The sequence below is a fragment of the Hyla sarda genome, unplaced genomic scaffold (assembly GCF_029499605.1).
Source record: "Hyla sarda isolate aHylSar1 unplaced genomic scaffold, aHylSar1.hap1 scaffold_1169, whole genome shotgun sequence".
NCBI lineage: Eukaryota > Metazoa > Chordata > Amphibia > Anura > Hylidae > Hyla > Hyla sarda.
In genome coordinates this window covers 60,153-74,029 of record NW_026607791.1, presented here as the reverse complement: position 1 = coordinate 74,029, position 13,877 = coordinate 60,153, and the positions used below count along the sequence as shown (strand labels likewise).

Genomic DNA, 13,877 nt, shown 5'->3' with positions numbered 1-13,877 from the left:
AAAGAAAGATTCCTACTTTCATTGCTACCTGCTTGCTGGCTAGCCAGCTAGCCAGCCCTGTGGGCCTTGCTGCTGCTGCTGCTGCAGCCAAAAAACAAAAGGTGGTGCTGCTGCTGCTTCTGCTTCTGCTTCTGCTTGTGTCTGGCCGCTGTTGGAGCGTCCAGGCACAGGACTTCTGCTGCTGCTGACTAAATGGCCTCCTTAATTGGATCATTTGAGTAGCCAGCACACCTGTGCAGGTAGGGCATGACATGATAGGCAGCTGCCTTGATAGCGGGTGGGTGCTGAATGTTCCTAATTGACAAAATAAGATTAATGCTTATGAAGAAATATAAAATCTCATCCCTTCCCCAATATCGCGCCACACCCCTACCCCTTAATTCCCTGGTTGAACTTGATGGACATATGTCTTTTTTCGACCGTACTAACTATGTAACTATGTAACATAACATGGGGGGGGGGGGTCTCCTGGCTGTTCACACAGGTGTGTCATTGCTGTACATTGACCATGCATTGCTTCTGTGGTATTGCAAAGGCAAAGACAAATGCTTCCAGCCATCCATTGCACTAATGGATTGGTCATCAGCTGGCTGTCTATGTCCCGCATCAATATAGACCAAAGTACAGAGGGTTAGGCTATGCTATTGTGCACCTACCTGATGCATCAGAAGGTGCGAGGCCCTTGCTAAATTCTGTGCACAGACTTTGAGATCTATGCTTTAGACTGTATCTAAACCTGCTCCAACATGGACTGACATTCTGGCCTACTTTCAGCCGATGCGACTTGTCTGTCGCTGAACAGTCGCTTTTTATGTATTCAGCACCTATGTATAATGTTGTAAAAATGCTCTAGAAGCTAAAGTCGCAGAAATGTCACACATATTTGGCCTGCAACTTTCTGTGCGACAAATTCAGACAGGAAAAATCAGTATAAATCCTTAGAAAATTATCCCCCAGTGTCTCCATCTGCTGGCGGTATTGAATAAGCATTGCTGCACTGATGGGGTATGCATTAGACGAAAAAAAAGAAGAAAAAGAAGAATAATACGCCCAGAAAAGAGGCGAAAAGGAGAAAAACGTAAAAAAACGTGAAAAAAAAGTAAGAGGAAGAGAAGGGAAAAAAAGGTGGAAATGGGTTTAAAAGTGATTTCGGCGGAGAAATATATATATATATATATATATATATATATATATATATATATACGCGCACACACACACATATATATAAACGTATTCTCCGTTGAGATATTGCAGCCGCTGCTGTGTCCAGGCCCAGGAGCCTTAGCACTGTGCTGTGATGTCACTCAATACCACTGACATCACTAGGTGTAAACAACATCTCTCCTTTGCTGTGTATGTGACTATGGAGCTGTTTGGTGATGTCGTCTATTATGGCCTTCATAGAAGCAACAGGAGATTGTTGCATCCATCTAGAACCCTCAGAACTACAGTGCTATGATGTCACTCACTTCCACAGGCCTTGCAGAGTGTAAACAACAACAACCCAGCTTTGTTGTGTATGTAACCATAGGGATTTGTGATGTCACCTAGAACCTTCACAGCAGCGACAGCTTTATGAGGAGCATCAGCACTGCTCTGCCTGAGCAGAACCATCACCGCCATAGGTTGTCAAATAACCCGGGTTTAACCCACACAGGTAAGTCCAATGGGGTGCAGGCATGTCCTCTATGCTTACAGCTTCCCGTGGGTGTTGGTTTGATACCGTTTGGGGACAGCCAAGGAGGCATCTGCAGGCAACAAAGGTAGGTGTGTGCTTGTGTGTGTGTTTCCTATGCAGATCCTAAGCCCAGTGTCACATGCAAGTAGGAGGAGTAAGAAGGGTTCCTGGCAAATCCGGGTTATGGATTGCATTTAAAAAGGCCCCGTGGGAGTGCAATGGGCCCCTGTCTTGCTGCTTAGCAATAATGGTATGGGTTTAGGTTCTGCTGTGTGTACTGGTGGTTGACTGCCCCCCAGCCCAGAGTGTGCATGGAAAATTGTCTGGCAGCCTCCCTGACAGCAAGCAGTGATAGTGCCCATGAAGGGGACCTTGTTGGGCCCGCCCCTTTCACGGTTATCGCTTCTCGGCCTTTTGGCTAAGATCAAGTGTAGTATCTGTTCTTATCAGTTTAATATCTGATACGTCCCCTATCTGGGGACCATATATTAAATGGATTTTTGAGAACGGGGGCCGATTTCGAAGCTTGCTTCCGTCGCCCTATGCATTGACCCGATATGGCAGTATCTTCGGGTACAGTGCACCACCCCCTTACAGGGTTAAAAAGAAAGATTCCTACTTTCATTGCTACCTGCTTGCTGGCTAGCCAGCTAGCCAGCCCTGTGGGCCTTGCTGCTGCTGCTGCTGCAGCCAAAAAACAAAAGGTGGTGCTGCTGCTGCTTCTGCTTCTGCTTGTGTCTGGCCGCTGTTGGAGCGTCCAGGCACAGGACTTCTGCTGCTGCTGACTAAATGGCCTCCTTAATTGGATCATTTGAGTAGCCAGCACACCTGTGCAGGTAGGGCATGACATGATAGGCAGCTGCCTTGATAGCGGGTGGGTGCTGAATGTTCCTAATTGACAAAATAAGATTAATGCTTATGAAGAAATATAAAATCTCATCCCTTCCCCAATATCGCGCCACACCCCTACCCCTTAATTCCCTGGTTGAACTTGATGGACATATGTCTTTTTTCGACCGTACTAACTATGTAACTATGTAACATAACATGGGGGGGGGGGGGTCTCCTGGCTGTTCACACAGGTGTGTCATTGCTGTACATTGACCATGCATTGCTTCTGTGGTATTGCAAAGGCAAAGACAAATGCTTCCAGCCATCCATTGCACTAATGGATTGGTCATCAGCTGGCTGTCTATGTCCCGCATCAATATAGACCAAAGTACAGAGGGTTAGGCTATGCTATTGTGCACCTACCTGATGCATCAGAAGGTGCGAGGCCCTTGCTAAATTCTGTGCACAGACTTTGAGATCTATGCTTTAGACTGTATCTAAACCTGCTCCAACATGGACTGACATTCTGGCCTACTTTCAGCCGATGCGACTTGTCTGTCGCTGAACAGTCGCTTTTTATGTATTCAGCACCTATGTATAATGTTGTAAAAATGCTCTAGAAGCTAAAGTCGCAGAAATGTCACACATATTTGGCCTGCAACTTTCTGTGCGACAAATTCAGACAGGAAAAATCAGTATAAATCCTTAGAAAATTATCCCCCAGTGTCTCCATCTGCTGGCGGTATTGAATAAGCATTGCTGCACTGATGGGGTATGCATTAGACGAAAAAAAAGAAGAAAAAGAAGAATAATACGCCCAGAAAAGAGGCGAAAAGGAGAAAAACGTAAAAAAACGTGAAAAAAAAGTAAGAGGAAGAGAAGGGAAAAAAAGGTGGAAATGGGTTTAAAAGTGATTTCGGCGGAGAAATATATATATATATATATATATATATATATATATATATATATACGCGCACACACACACATATATATAAACGTATTCTCCGTTGAGATATTGCAGCCGCTGCTGTGTCCAGGCCCAGGAGCCTTAGCACTGTGCTGTGATGTCACTCAATACCACTGACATCACTAGGTGTAAACAACATCTCTCCTTTGCTGTGTATGTGACTATGGAGCTGTTTGGTGATGTCGTCTATTATGGCCTTCATAGAAGCAACAGGAGATTGTTGCATCCATCTAGAACCCTCAGAACTACAGTGCTATGATGTCACTCACTTCCACAGGCCTTGCAGAGTGTAAACAACAACAACCCAGCTTTGTTGTGTATGTAACCATAGGGATTTGTGATGTCACCTAGAACCTTCACAGCAGCGACAGCTTTATGAGGAGCATCAGCACTGCTCTGCCTGAGCAGAACCATCACCGCCATAGGTTGTCAAATAACCCGGGTTTAACCCACACAGGTAAGTCCAATGGGGTGCAGGCATGTCCTCTATGCTTACAGCTTCCCGTGGGTGTTGGTTTGATACCGTTTGGGGACAGCCAAGGAGGCATCTGCAGGCAACAAAGGTAGGTGTGTGCTTGTGTGTGTGTTTCCTATGCAGATCCTAAGCCCAGTGTCACATGCAAGTAGGAGGAGTAAGAAGGGTTCCTGGCAAATCCGGGTTATGGATTGCATTTAAAAAGGCCCCGTGGGAGTGCAATGGGCCCCTGTCTTGCTGCTTAGCAATAATGGTATGGGTTTAGGTTCTGCTGTGTGTACTGGTGGTTGACTGCCCCCCAGCCCAGAGTGTGCATGGAAAATTGTCTGGCAGCCTCCCTGACAGCAAGCAGTGATAGTGCCCATGAAGGGGACCTTGTTGGGCCCGCCCCTTTCACGGTTATCGCTTCTCGGCCTTTTGGCTAAGATCAAGTGTAGTATCTGTTCTTATCAGTTTAATATCTGATACGTCCCCTATCTGGGGACCATATATTAAATGGATTTTTGAGAACGGGGGCCGATTTCGAAGCTTGCTTCCGTCGCCCTATGCATTGACCCGATATGGCAGTATCTTCGGGTACAGTGCACCACCCCCTTACAGGGTTAAAAAGAAAGATTCCTACTTTCATTGCTACCTGCTTGCTGGCTAGCCAGCTAGCCAGCCCTGTGGGCCTTGCTGCTGCTGCTGCTGCAGCCAAAAAACAAAAGGTGGTGCTGCTGCTGCTTCTGCTTTCTGCTTGTGTCTGGCCGCTGTTGGAGCGTCCAGGCACAGGACTTCTGCTGCTGCTGACTAAATGGCCTCCTTAATTGGATCATTTGAGTAGCCAGCACACCTGTGCAGGTAGGGCATGACATGATAGGCAGCTGCCTTGATAGCGGGTGGGTGCTGAATGTTCCTAATTGACAAAATAAGATTAATGCTTATGAAGAAATATAAAATCTCATCCCTTCCCCAATATCGCGCCACACCCCTACCCCTTAATTCCCTGGTTGAACTTGATGGACATATGTCTTTTTTCGACCGTACTAACTATGTAACTATGTAACATAACATGGGGGGGGGGGGTCTCCTGGCTGTTCACACAGGTGTGTCATTGCTGTACATTGACCATGCATTGCTTCTGTGGTATTGCAAAGGCAAAGACAAATGCTTCCAGCCATCCATTGCACTAATGGATTGGTCATCAGCTGGCTGTCTATGTCCCGCATCAATATAGACCAAAGTACAGAGGGTTAGGCTATGCTATTGTGCACCTACCTGATGCATCAGAAGGTGCGAGGCCCTTGCTAAATTCTGTGCACAGACTTTGAGATCTATGCTTTAGACTGTATCTAAACCTGCTCCAACATGGACTGACATTCTGGCCTACTTTCAGCCGATGCGACTTGTCTGTCGCTGAACAGTCGCTTTTTATGTATTCAGCACCTATGTATAATGTTGTAAAAATGCTCTAGAAGCTAAAGTCGCAGAAATGTCACACATATTTGGCCTGCAACTTTCTGTGCGACAAATTCAGACAGGAAAAATCAGTATAAATCCTTAGAAAATTATCCCCCAGTGTCTCCATCTGCTGGCGGTATTGAATAAGCATTGCTGCACTGATGGGGTATGCATTAGACGAAAAAAAAGAAGAAAAAGAAGAATAATACGCCCAGAAAAGAGGCGAAAAGGAGAAAAACGTAAAAAAACGTGAAAAAAAAGTAAGAGGAAGAGAAGGGAAAAAAAGGTGGAAATGGGTTTAAAAGTGATTTCGGCGGAGAATATATATATATATATATATATATATATATATATATATATATATATACGCGCACACACACACATATATATAAACGTATTCTCCGTTGAGATATTGCAGCCGCTGCTGTGTCCAGGCCCAGGAGCCTTAGCACTGTGCTGTGATGTCACTCAATACCACTGACATCACTAGGTGTAAACAACATCTCTCCTTTGCTGTGTATGTGACTATGGAGCTGTTTGGTGATGTCGTCTATTATGGCCTTCATAGAAGCAACAGGAGATTGTTGCATCCATCTAGAACCCTCAGAACTACAGTGCTATGATGTCACTCACTTCCACAGGCCTTGCAGAGTGTAAACAACAACAACCCAGCTTTGTTGTGTATGTAACCATAGGGATTTGTGATGTCACCTAGAACCTTCACAGCAGCGACAGCTTTATGAGGAGCATCAGCACTGCTCTGCCTGAGCAGAACCATCACCGCCATAGGTTGTCAAATAACCCGGGTTTAACCCACACAGGTAAGTCCAATGGGGTGCAGGCATGTCCTCTATGCTTACAGCTTCCCGTGGGTGTTGGTTTGATACCGTTTGGGGACAGCCAAGGAGGCATCTGCAGGCAACAAAGGTAGGTGTGTGCTTGTGTGTGTGTTTCCTATGCAGATCCTAAGCCCAGTGTCACATGCAAGTAGGAGGAGTAAGAAGGGTTCCTGGCAAATCCGGGTTATGGATTGCATTTAAAAAGGCCCCGTGGGAGTGCAATGGGCCCCTGTCTTGCTGCTTAGCAATAATGGTATGGGTTTAGGTTCTGCTGTGTGTACTGGTGGTTGACTGCCCCCCAGCCCAGAGTGTGCATGGAAAATTGTCTGGCAGCCTCCCTGACAGCAAGCAGTGATAGTGCCCATGAAGGGGACCTTGTTGGGCCCGCCCCTTTCACGGTTATCGCTTCTCGGCCTTTTGGCTAAGATCAAGTGTAGTATCTGTTCTTATCAGTTTAATATCTGATACGTCCCCTATCTGGGGACCATATATTAAATGGATTTTTGAGAACGGGGGCCGATTTCGAAGCTTGCTTCCGTCGCCCTATGCATTGACCCGATATGGCAGTATCTTCGGGTACAGTGCACCACCCCCTTACAGGGTTAAAAAGAAAGATTCCTACTTTCATTGCTACCTGCTTGCTGGCTAGCCAGCTAGCCAGCCCTGTGGGCCTTGCTGCTGCTGCTGCTGCAGCCAAAAAACAAAAGGTGGTGCTGCTGCTGCTTCTGCTTCTGCTTGTGTCTGGCCGCTGTTGGAGCGTCCAGGCACAGGACTTCTGCTGCTGCTGACTAAATGGCCTCCTTAATTGGATCATTTGAGTAGCCAGCACACCTGTGCAGGTAGGGCATGACATGATAGGCAGCTGCCTTGATAGCGGGTGGGTGCTGAATGTTCCTAATTGACAAAATAAGATTAATGCTTATGAAGAAATATAAAATCTCATCCCTTCCCCAATATCGCGCCACACCCCTACCCCTTAATTCCCTGGTTGAACTTGATGGACATATGTCTTTTTTCGACCGTACTAACTATGTAACTATGTAACATAACATGGGGGGGGGGGGGTCTCCTGGCTGTTCACACAGGTGTGTCATTGCTGTACATTGACCATGCATTGCTTCTGTGGTATTGCAAAGGCAAAGACAAATGCTTCCAGCCATCCATTGCACTAATGGATTGGTCATCAGCTGGCTGTCTATGTCCCGCATCAATATAGACCAAAGTACAGAGGGTTAGGCTATGCTATTGTGCACCTACCTGATGCATCAGAAGGTGCGAGGCCCTTGCTAAATTCTGTGCACAGACTTTGAGATCTATGCTTTAGACTGTATCTAAACCTGCTCCAACATGGACTGACATTCTGGCCTACTTTCAGCCGATGCGACTTGTCTGTCGCTGAACAGTCGCTTTTTATGTATTCAGCACCTATGTATAATGTTGTAAAAATGCTCTAGAAGCTAAAGTCGCAGAAATGTCACACATATTTGGCCTGCAACTTTCTGTGCGACAAATTCAGACAGGAAAAATCAGTATAAATCCTTAGAAAATTATCCCCCAGTGTCTCCATCTGCTGGCGGTATTGAATAAGCATTGCTGCACTGATGGGGTATGCATTAGACGAAAAAAAAGAAGAAAAAGAAGAATAATACGCCCAGAAAAGAGGCGAAAAGGAGAAAAACGTAAAAAAACGTGAAAAAAAAGTAAGAGGAAGAGAAGGGAAAAAAAGGTGGAAATGGGTTTAAAAGTGATTTCGGCGGAGATATATATATATATATATATATATATATATATATATATATATATACGCGCACACACACACATATATATAAACGTATTCTCCGTTGAGATATTGCAGCCGCTGCTGTGTCCAGGCCCAGGAGCCTTAGCACTGTGCTGTGATGTCACTCAATACCACTGACATCACTAGGTGTAAACAACATCTCTCCTTTGCTGTGTATGTGACTATGGAGCTGTTTGGTGATGTCGTCTATTATGGCCTTCATAGAAGCAACAGGAGATTGTTGCATCCATCTAGAACCCTCAGAACTACAGTGCTATGATGTCACTCACTTCCACAGGCCTTGCAGAGTGTAAACAACAACAACCCAGCTTTGTTGTGTATGTAACCATAGGGATTTGTGATGTCACCTAGAACCTTCACAGCAGCGACAGCTTTATGAGGAGCATCAGCACTGCTCTGCCTGAGCAGAACCATCACCGCCATAGGTTGTCAAATAACCCGGGTTTAACCCACACAGGTAAGTCCAATGGGGTGCAGGCATGTCCTCTATGCTTACAGCTTCCCGTGGGTGTTGGTTTGATACCGTTTGGGGACAGCCAAGGAGGCATCTGCAGGCAACAAAGGTAGGTGTGTGCTTGTGTGTGTGTTTCCTATGCAGATCCTAAGCCCAGTGTCACATGCAAGTAGGAGGAGTAAGAAGGGTTCCTGGCAAATCCGGGTTATGGATTGCATTTAAAAAGGCCCCGTGGGAGTGCAATGGGCCCCTGTCTTGCTGCTTAGCAATAATGGTATGGGTTTAGGTTCTGCTGTGTGTACTGGTGGTTGACTGCCCCCCAGCCCAGAGTGTGCATGGAAAATTGTCTGGCAGCCTCCCTGACAGCAAGCAGTGATAGTGCCCATGAAGGGGACCTTGTTGGGCCCGCCCCTTTCACGGTTATCGCTTCTCGGCCTTTTGGCTAAGATCAAGTGTAGTATCTGTTCTTATCAGTTTAATATCTGATACGTCCCCTATCTGGGGACCATATATTAAATGGATTTTTGAGAACGGGGGCCGATTTCGAAGCTTGCTTCCGTCGCCCTATGCATTGACCCGATATGGCAGTATCTTCGGGTACAGTGCACCACCCCCTTACAGGGTTAAAAAGAAAGATTCCTACTTTCATTGCTACCTGCTTGCTGGCTAGCCAGCTAGCCAGCCCTGTGGGCCTTGCTGCTGCTGCTGCTGCAGCCAAAAAACAAAAGGTGGTGCTGCTGCTGCTTCTGCTTCTGCTTGTGTCTGGCCGCTGTTGGAGCGTCCAGGCACAGGACTTCTGCTGCTGCTGACTAAATGGCCTCCTTAATTGGATCATTTGAGTAGCCAGCACACCTGTGCAGGTAGGGCATGACATGATAGGCAGCTGCCTTGATAGCGGGTGGGTGCTGAATGTTCCTAATTGACAAAATAAGATTAATGCTTATGAAGAAATATAAAATCTCATCCCTTCCCCAATATCGCGCCACACCCCTACCCCTTAATTCCCTGGTTGAACTTGATGGACATATGTCTTTTTTCGACCGTACTAACTATGTAACTATGTAACATAACATGGGGGGGGGGGGTCTCCTGGCTGTTCACACAGGTGTGTCATTGCTGTACATTGACCATGCATTGCTTCTGTGGTATTGCAAAGGCAAAGACAAATGCTTCCAGCCATCCATTGCACTAATGGATTGGTCATCAGCTGGCTGTCTATGTCCCGCATCAATATAGACCAAAGTACAGAGGGTTAGGCTATGCTATTGTGCACCTACCTGATGCATCAGAAGGTGCGAGGCCCTTGCTAAATTCTGTGCACAGACTTTGAGATCTATGCTTTAGACTGTATCTAAACCTGCTCCAACATGGACTGACATTCTGGCCTACTTTCAGCCGATGCGACTTGTCTGTCGCTGAACAGTCGCTTTTTATGTATTCAGCACCTATGTATAATGTTGTAAAAATGCTCTAGAAGCTAAAGTCGCAGAAATGTCACACATATTTGGCCTGCAACTTTCTGTGCGACAAATTCAGACAGGAAAAATCAGTATAAATCCTTAGAAAATTATCCCCCAGTGTCTCCATCTGCTGGCGGTATTGAATAAGCATTGCTGCACTGATGGGGTATGCATTAGACGAAAAAAAAGAAGAAAAAGAAGAATAATACGCCCAGAAAAGAGGCGAAAAGGAGAAAAACGTAAAAAAACGTGAAAAAAAAGTAAGAGGAAGAGAAGGGAAAAAAAGGTGGAAATGGGTTTAAAAGTGATTTCGGCGGAGAATATATATATATATATATATATATATATATATATATATATATATATACGCGCACACACACACATATATATAAACGTATTCTCCGTTGAGATATTGCAGCCGCTGCTGTGTCCAGGCCCAGGAGCCTTAGCACTGTGCTGTGATGTCACTCAATACCACTGACATCACTAGGTGTAAACAACATCTCTCCTTTGCTGTGTATGTGACTATGGAGCTGTTTGGTGATGTCGTCTATTATGGCCTTCATAGAAGCAACAGGAGATTGTTGCATCCATCTAGAACCCTCAGAACTACAGTGCTATGATGTCACTCACTTCCACAGGCCTTGCAGAGTGTAAACAACAACAACCCAGCTTTGTTGTGTATGTAACCATAGGGATTTGTGATGTCACCTAGAACCTTCACAGCAGCGACAGCTTTATGAGGAGCATCAGCACTGCTCTGCCTGAGCAGAACCATCACCGCCATAGGTTGTCAAATAACCCGGGTTTAACCCACACAGGTAAGTCCAATGGGGTGCAGGCATGTCCTCTATGCTTACAGCTTCCCGTGGGTGTTGGTTTGATACCGTTTGGGGACAGCCAAGGAGGCATCTGCAGGCAACAAAGGTAGGTGTGTGCTTGTGTGTGTGTTTCCTATGCAGATCCTAAGCCCAGTGTCACATGCAAGTAGGAGGAGTAAGAAGGGTTCCTGGCAAATCCGGGTTATGGATTGCATTTAAAAAGGCCCCGTGGGAGTGCAATGGGCCCCTGTCTTGCTGCTTAGCAATAATGGTATGGGTTTAGGTTCTGCTGTGTGTACTGGTGGTTGACTGCCCCCCAGCCCAGAGTGTGCATGGAAAATTGTCTGGCAGCCTCCCTGACAGCAAGCAGTGATAGTGCCCATGAAGGGGACCTTGTTGGGCCCGCCCCTTTCACGGTTATCGCTTCTCGGCCTTTTGGCTAAGATCAAGTGTAGTATCTGTTCTTATCAGTTTAATATCTGATACGTCCCCTATCTGGGGACCATATATTAAATGGATTTTTGAGAACGGGGGCCGATTTCGAAGCTTGCTTCCGTCGCCCTATGCATTGACCCGATATGGCAGTATCTTCGGGTACAGTGCACCACCCCCTTACAGGGTTAAAAAGAAAGATTCCTACTTTCATTGCTACCTGCTTGCTGGCTAGCCAGCTAGCCAGCCCTGTGGGCCTTGCTGCTGCTGCTGCTGCAGCCAAAAAACAAAAGGTGGTGCTGCTGCTGCTTCTGCTTCTGCTTGTGTCTGGCCGCTGTTGGAGCGTCCAGGCACAGGACTTCTGCTGCTGCTGACTAAATGGCCTCCTTAATTGGATCATTTGAGTAGCCAGCACACCTGTGCAGGTAGGGCATGACATGATAGGCAGCTGCCTTGATAGCGGGTGGGTGCTGAATGTTCCTAATTGACAAAATAAGATTAATGCTTATGAAGAAATATAAAATCTCATCCCTTCCCCAATATCGCGCCACACCCCTACCCCTTAATTCCCTGGTTGAACTTGATGGACATATGTCTTTTTTCGACCGTACTAACTATGTAACTATGTAACATAACATGGGGGGGGGGGGTCTCCTGGCTGTTCACACAGGTGTGTCATTGCTGTACATTGACCATGCATTGCTTCTGTGGTATTGCAAAGGCAAAGACAAATGCTTCCAGCCATCCATTGCACTAATGGATTGGTCATCAGCTGGCTGTCTATGTCCCGCATCAATATAGACCAAAGTACAGAGGGTTAGGCTATGCTATTGTGCACCTACCTGATGCATCAGAAGGTGCGAGGCCCTTGCTAAATTCTGTGCACAGACTTTGAGATCTATGCTTTAGACTGTATCTAAACCTGCTCCAACATGGACTGACATTCTGGCCTACTTTCAGCCGATGCGACTTGTCTGTCGCTGAACAGTCGCTTTTTATGTATTCAGCACCTATGTATAATGTTGTAAAAATGCTCTAGAAGCTAAAGTCGCAGAAATGTCACACATATTTGGCCTGCAACTTTCTGTGCGACAAATTCAGACAGGAAAAATCAGTATAAATCCTTAGAAAATTATCCCCCAGTGTCTCCATCTGCTGGCGGTATTGAATAAGCATTGCTGCACTGATGGGGTATGCATTAGACGAAAAAAAAGAAGAAAAAGAAGAATAATACGCCCAGAAAAGAGGCGAAAAGGAGAAAAACGTAAAAAAACGTGAAAAAAAAGTAAGAGGAAGAGAAGGGAAAAAAAGGTGGAAATGGGTTTAAAAGTGATTTCGGCGGAGAAATATATATATATATATATATATATATATATATATATATATATACGCGCACACACACACATATATATAAACGTATTCTCCGTTGAGATATTGCAGCCGCTGCTGTGTCCAGGCCCAGGAGCCTTAGCACTGTGCTGTGATGTCACTCAATACCACTGACATCACTAGGTGTAAACAACATCTCTCCTTTGCTGTGTATGTGACTATGGAGCTGTTTGGTGATGTCGTCTATTATGGCCTTCATAGAAGCAACAGGAGATTGTTGCATCCATCTAGAACCCTCAGAACTACAGTGCTATGATGTCACTCACTTCCACAGGCCTTGCAGAGTGTATAAACAACAACAACCCAGCTTTGTTGTGTATGTAACCATAGGGATTTGTGATGTCACCTAGAACCTTCACAGCAGCGACAGCTTTATGAGGAGCATCAGCACTGCTCTGCCTGAGCAGAACCATCACCGCCATAGGTTGTCAAATAACCCGGGTTTAACCCACACAGGTAAGTCCAATGGGGTGCAGGCATGTCCTCTATGCTTACAGCTTCCCGTGGGTGTTGGTTTGATACCGTTTGGGGACAGCCAAGGAGGCATCTGCAGGCAACAAAGGTAGGTGTGTGCTTGTGTGTGTGTTTCCTATGCAGATCCTAAGCCCAGTGTCACATGCAAGTAGGAGGAGTAAGAAGGGTTCCTGGCAAATCCGGGTTATGGATTGCATTTAAAAAGGCCCCGTGGGAGTGCAATGGGCCCCTGTCTTGCTGCTTAGCAATAATGGTATGGGTTTAGGTTCTGCTGTGTGTACTGGTGGTTGACTGCCCCCCAGCCCAGAGTGTGCATGGAAAATTGTCTGGCAGCCTCCCTGACAGCAAGCAGTGATAGTGCCCATGAAGGGGACCTTGTTGGGCCCGCCCCTTTCACGGTTATCGCTTCTCGGCCTTTTGGCTAAGATCAAGTGTAGTATCTGTTCTTATCAGTTTAATATCTGATACGTCCCCTATCTGGGGACCATATATTAAATGGATTTTTGAGAACGGGGGCCGATTTCGAAGCTTGCTTCCGTCGCCCTATGCATTGACCCGATATGGCAGTATCTTCGGGTACAGTGCACCACCCCCTTACAGGGTTAAAAAGAAAGATTCCTACTTTCATTGCTACCTGCTTGCTGGCTAGCCAGCTAGCCAGCCCTGTGGGCCTTGCTGCTGCTGCTGCTGCAGCCAAAAAACAAAAGGTGGTGCTGCTGCTGCTTCTGCTTCTGCTTGTGTCTGGCCGCTGTTGGAGCGTCCAGGCACAGGACTTCTGCTGCTGCTGACTAAATGGCCTCCTTAATTGGATCATTT

General features: G+C 46.2%; 6 non-coding genes across 6 annotated transcripts; all 6 read left to right on the top strand.

Moving 5' to 3' along the window:
• Positions 1 to 2,076: 2,076 nt before the first annotated feature.
• On the top strand, positions 2,077 to 2,267 carry LOC130302551 (U2 spliceosomal RNA). Its single transcript, XR_008852748.1, has one exon. It is a non-coding gene; the product is annotated as a U2 spliceosomal RNA (small nuclear RNA).
• A 2,085-nt stretch (positions 2,268 to 4,352) lies between these two features.
• Positions 4,353 to 4,543, top strand: LOC130302550 (U2 spliceosomal RNA). The gene has a single exon (XR_008852747.1). It is a non-coding gene; the product is annotated as a U2 spliceosomal RNA (small nuclear RNA).
• A 2,088-nt stretch (positions 4,544 to 6,631) lies between these two features.
• LOC130302549 (U2 spliceosomal RNA) lies at positions 6,632 to 6,822 on the top strand. Its single transcript, XR_008852746.1, has one exon. It is a non-coding gene; the product is annotated as a U2 spliceosomal RNA (small nuclear RNA).
• Positions 6,823 to 8,907: 2,085 nt separating this feature from the next.
• Positions 8,908 to 9,098, top strand: LOC130302548 (U2 spliceosomal RNA). The gene has a single exon (XR_008852745.1). It is a non-coding gene; the product is annotated as a U2 spliceosomal RNA (small nuclear RNA).
• A 2,087-nt stretch (positions 9,099 to 11,185) lies between these two features.
• LOC130302547 (U2 spliceosomal RNA) lies at positions 11,186 to 11,376 on the top strand. The gene has a single exon (XR_008852744.1). It is a non-coding gene; the product is annotated as a U2 spliceosomal RNA (small nuclear RNA).
• A 2,086-nt stretch (positions 11,377 to 13,462) lies between these two features.
• Positions 13,463 to 13,653, top strand: LOC130302546 (U2 spliceosomal RNA). The gene has a single exon (XR_008852743.1). It is a non-coding gene; the product is annotated as a U2 spliceosomal RNA (small nuclear RNA).
• Positions 13,654 to 13,877: the final 224 nt, after the last annotated feature.